This window comes from Elephantulus edwardii, unplaced genomic scaffold (assembly GCF_000299155.1).
Source record: "Elephantulus edwardii isolate Elephantulus edwardi_28Jun2011 unplaced genomic scaffold, EleEdw1.0 scaffold00018, whole genome shotgun sequence".
NCBI lineage: Eukaryota > Metazoa > Chordata > Mammalia > Macroscelidea > Macroscelididae > Elephantulus > Elephantulus edwardii.
The window spans coordinates 10,770,470-10,776,418 of NW_006399768.1; positions in this window are offsets into that span (position 1 = coordinate 10,770,470).

Consider the following 5,949-nt stretch of genomic DNA (forward strand, 5'->3'; position numbering starts at 1 on the left):
AATTTCTTCTTTTGTAATGGGTCTGTTCAGATGGTCAGTTTCGGTTTGTGTCAGTTTAGGTAGGTTGTGTTTTTCTAAGTATTTGTCCATTTCCTCTAGATTTTCATATTTGTTTGAGTATAGTTTTAATCAAACTCTTGCTTCAAAGATGCACCTTGAATCACAGTTGCAATTTTCAACAAATATTGTTCTGTTTATACTGTTCAAAGTACTGTGGTGAGCAGGTAACTTAGTTTTTCTTTTTTAGTAATCGGTGTTGGTGGTGTTCAGGAATCTAATTATTAACCAGACTTGGTGTGGGTACATGGCTTCCCCAAATAAAAACGTAGTTTAATCACTAAGGGAAAAGGGGATAATTTGCTGGCATATTCCCTGCCATTCTCATTTTATAGTTGAGTACCCTGCAATATAGAAAAGTTAAAAACTTGTCTAAAACTTTCTAGCTTGTAAATAAAATATCTGAAAAGCAAACACAATATTTAATCTGAGGAATCTTTTGTTGTTGTCATTGTTTTTGTAGGAACTGAAATGTGCAAGGTTAACTACAGATAAGGCCAATATTTATCATTGTATAGTGATTCAGATAATGAGAGCTCTGGTGGCCTAGTAGTAAGAAATTGTACTGCATTCTCAAAAGAAGGTAGTTCGAGTCCGTCAGATGTTCTGTGGGAGAATGAGGAAAAGTCTTCCCATGCAATTAACTGCCTCTGAAAACTCACTGGAGGGTCAGCTATGGGTCGATTCTGACTTGATGATATACAACAACAACAACAACAACAACAATAATGATAATTATTGTATAGAAGAGACTTAGAAATACAGAGAAAGTTCAGAAAAACATAAATGCCTTGGACTTGTAGAAGTAGTACTAAAATCTTTTTTAAGAAATAAGATCTTTCAGAATTGGACATATTGGTATATGAAGTGTCTATGAGTCAGAAAAAGAAATGGCTGGCACCTAACTACAACAATGACCTCTTATTCTACATTATTCCCCCCCTTCTTTAGCATCTTTAAGCTTCAGACATCTAGAAAAAGAGTTGGCTTCTAAGGAGGGGCAGATTTCTGCCTCTGAAGGCTAGTGATTTATCTAAATAAGCATCAGGATTAAAGGGATACAATTCTAAGGTGACAGTTCTATGTGGAATCCCTATGTCTGACTACTCCCTTGTTTATGGCGAGTTAGGGGTGTGTGTGTGTGTGTGTGTGTGTGTGTGTGTGGAGTGGAATTGTTTAGTTCTCTGTGCAATGGCCCTAGAATAGAAAAACAAAGTGAGGGCAGAGTCTCAGAATTTTTCATCTATTGGATAGATACAGAAAAGCCCTCATATAAATTATCTACTCCACCAAGATTACTTTTGAACCTGGAAAAGGATTGTTTTTGATGGAATTTTCCCATTGAACAGTGTCTATTATCTTTAAATAATTAAAATAATGTTCACTATCTCATGTGTGGGTTTCATGGACTATGCAAAGGCATTTGACTGTGTGGATCACAACAAATTGTGGCTAACATTGAGAAATATCCTGGGAATCCCAGAACACTTGATTGTGCTTATGTGTAACCTATACTTGGACCAAGAAGCAGTCCTCAGAACAAATCAAGGAGACATTGCATGGTTTAAAAATCAGGAAAGGAGTGCATCAGGGATGCATCCTGTCCCCATACCTTTTCAATATGTATGCAGAACAAGTCATTTGAGAAGGACTTTATAGGAGGAGTGTGGTATCAAGATTGGAAGAAGACTCATCAACAACCTACAATATGCAGATGAAACACCCTTGCTTGCTAAAACTGAAGAAGACCTAAAGCACTTGTTACAAAAGGTCAAAGACTATAGTCGTGAATATGGATTGAAGCTGAATATCAAGAAGACAAAGATCCATCATGGTGCTACAAATTGGCCCAGTGGGGAGAGTCTTTGTTTTCATTGTCACCATTGGGTCAAGTGGCAGCACCATTTTAGATGGAGAGGAGATTTATGTTGTTAGCAATCACAGCCTGCTTGGATCCACAATCAGTACTCTTAACACCACAATGAGGACCTCAAAAGACTAATTGCATTGGGAAAATCTGCTGTCATTGACCTCTCCAGAGTGCTGAAAAGCAATGATGTCAGTCTAGAGACAAAAGTTTGCCTAATCCAGGCCATGGTCTTCTGAATTACTTGTTATGACTCAGGGAGCTGGACAATGGCTAAGGATAACAGAAAAAGAATCAATGAGTTCAAGTTGTGGTGCTGGAAAAGAGTCTTAGACATATCATTGACTGCAAAGAAAACAAATTGGTCTATCTTGGAGAGAGTGAAACCTAGTCTCTCCTTGAAGGCTAGGATTTTGAAGCTTCATCTCATTTCCTTTGGGTACGTGGCCAATAGAGACCAGTCCTTGGAGACTGGCATCATGCTTAGAATAGTGGAGGGACAGCACAGGGAGAGGAAGACCCTAGATGAGATAGATTTATATAGTGACTGTTGCAATGAGAGTTGGTGTATTGGAATTATTGAAACTGACTCAGGACAGGGAAAGGTTCAGAGCTGCTGTATAGGGTCCCTATTCGTCACAGATGATGGAATGGCACATAACAACAACAACATACTATATTGTTGGGTTTTGTTTTTTTTTAATATTTCATTAAGCCTCTTGTTTAACGTCAACAAGGGATCTGAAAGAGCTTTTATATTTAAAAATGCGTTGTTACTATATTTTGGAGGAACATTATTCTAAGTGGTACAACACTCCTCTGTCACTATGCTATATTGACTTAACTTGGGTTAACTGTGATGCTGAACCTTGTGTCATTGGGGTGTCAACTGCCATAACGGTTACCCATGGTGGACAGTAGTGTTTGGAGGAACTCTCAATTTAAGACAGGTTTGGAAGCAGTAGTGCCATCCACTTCCTAAACCACTTGCCTCTGCAAATTGTATGAACTTGGGAAAACAATGATAGTCATAGAAAGGCTTCAGGTCTTTTATTGGGTCGCTATGCGTGGTGCTAAACTTGATGACAATCAACAAAAACACCTCATGTAGTGCTGCTCTAGGGTAAAATTCTTATCCCAGTTATATTATAGCTACATTGAATCTGGAGCTGGATTTAACAGAAATCTGTGTGTGCAATGGCAAAGGTTTATTGTAGAGAAATATACATTATATATGCTTTATACATTATATTTAACAGATTTATAATAATGATATAATGCTATTGTTTCTATGAACCATCAAGTTGGAACTGACCCATAGCTGAACCTCTGGTGAGATTTTACAAATAGTTTATTGCTTGGGCTGAGATTGACCATCCTTCTTCTATGGAACAACTGGTGGACTTGAACCATATGTTTTTGGGATTTCAGCACAGCTAAAACAGTAATATGAGGTTCCCTAAAAATATGTGTTCATTTGGCTAGGCCGTGATTCTCACGTTTAAGTGTAGTATTGTAAACACTGTGTTATAAGATCCTAACTTCCATGATACCTAGGAGGCAGGATTAGAGGAAGTTATGTAATGATAAAACCGTCTCAATAATGTTTCTGAAATGTAATCTGTCAATAAGTTGTAAGAGAATTACAATGTGTTATAACACTCTTAATTAAGTTATATCCCTGAAAAATTTCCCCAGAGTATGGCTTGCATCACCTTTTGTCTTACAAGAATGAAAATGAGAAGTTATCAAAGAGAGAAGCAAACCTTTGGTAACACTACAAAAGAAGAAACAGTAATGGGGTACATCCTTTAGACTCAGATTACTGTGCTAAGAAATTCCTTCTGTAGAGCTGACAGCCTGAATTTGGACTTCTAGCCTCTTAAACTGTGATTGTATAAATTTCTGTGTGTTGAAGCTCATTTACTTATGATGTTTCTGTTATAGCAGCAGTATATAACCAAGACAGGTTTGTTTGTTTAGTATATTAAAGAGGTCTTTCTGCAGCATTTTTCTTTTTGTTGTACTGTGGCTCCTTGCATGTTGTTGTAATGTTGGAAATTGTTATCAGTATTTCATATATATTAATGGAGCCATACATGGCACATAGGTTTCAGTGAAACTTATAGACTAAGATAGACTACGAAGAAGGACTGTGTCATTTACTTCAAGGGTAAAAATAAATAACAAGTAGTGAAACATTATGGACAGATACTTATGGATAGGTATAGGATGTTTTTACTATAATACTGAAGATGAGACTGTTAGGTTCCATGAGACATTAAAAGAGACTCTAGCAAAAAATATCTCCTCAAAGCAGAATCAATCTGAATGATATAGATGGAGCAAAACTTTTGAGAACTTCATTTGTAAGTGTGGCAAGACTGAAATGGAGAAGTAGTAGCTGCAAATATTTATGTGTATTCAAAATGCAGAATGTATGACTTAAGGCAAATTAAGTTTTTAAGAGTGAAGTAGTATCTTTGAAGATTCATATTTTAATAATTGATGAGCTGAAATGGACTGATATTGGTAATTTTCAATCAGATATTCACATACACCTATAAATGTCCTTAGAACACTTTTGGAACCAGCAGCCAGGAAATTAAAAGATGAACTGCAGTGGGACAGTCTTCTGTAAGATACTTCTCCAAAGAACTGGAGAGCAATGATGTCAGTTTGGAGACTAAGGTTCACCTGATACAGGCCATGGTCTTTGCAATTACTTGCTATGCATCAGAGAGCTGGACAATGACTACAGATGACAGAAGGAGAGGTGATGTCTTTGAGGTCTGGTGCTGGAGAATAGTATTGGATATAACATGGACTGCTTGGACAAACAAGATTGTCCTGGAGAGGGTGAAGCTGGGCTGAACCTTGGAGGCAAAGATTTTGAAGCTTTGTCTGACATACTTTGAACATGCTGCAAGGCAGACGTCCTTGGAGAGGGTCGTAGTGCTTGGGAGGGTGGAGGGACAGTGCAGGAGAGGAAAACAGGTGATGAGTTGGACTGATTCAGTCACTGAGGTAATGGGGGGGTAAGTATGTTAAAGAAAATAAGATTGACAAGTGATAGAGCAGGGTTTTGAGTAGCAGATGACTTGATGACACATATCAACAACAACCACCATTGTTGTTGTTAAGTGCTGTCAAATATTAGACAACTCATAGCAACACTATGAACTAAAATACCTGAACACTTGTATAAATTTCATCGTTTCTCCAAGTTCATAGGGTTTCTGGAGGCAAACTATTCCAGAAGTGGATGCTATTCCTGCTTCCAAGCTTGTTTGAATCGGGAGCTTCACCAAACACTATCCACCATGGGTAACCATAGTTTAATATGACACATCAGCGTCATAGTGCTCTGAATCACAGCAAAAAATTACAGAGGAATGATACTACTTTTCTTCCTTCTCTAATGATTGTCATATGCTATTCTATATTTGAGCATTCAAATTAAGACAGACTAGGAAGAAGGATTGGCCATCCACTTCTGTAATAATAGAGTTTCAAAAACGCTATGTACATTGTCATACAATCTCCTGGTCCCCCAGTACACTCCACTATGCAACCTTCACTCTGGACTCCTGTCATAAACATAATAACCAATCATATGTTGCTTTTAAACTCTATTCTCTCTCTCATCTGTTTCAATGCAGTATACATACTTTATGCAATTTTTCTCAGTCTCACACCAACTCTGATGTCAGTCCCATTCTACAATAGTGGCACTATGAGGTACTTGTCCTTTTGTGACTGAGATATTGCACTTAGCATAATGTCCTCCAGGGTCACCCATTTTGAATAATATTGAATGATTCCTTGTTTTTCAATGCAGAGTAGTATTTCATTGTGTGAATGAATATACCAGGGCTTCTCTGCCCATTCATTTGTTGATTGGCACGTAGGTTGTTTCCAACTCTTTGCTATTGTGAGCAAAGCCTCAATAAACACGGGTGTGCATGTATCTGCCTGGGTGATGGTTATGGTTTCTTTAGGGTATATTCCCAGTAAAGGAATTG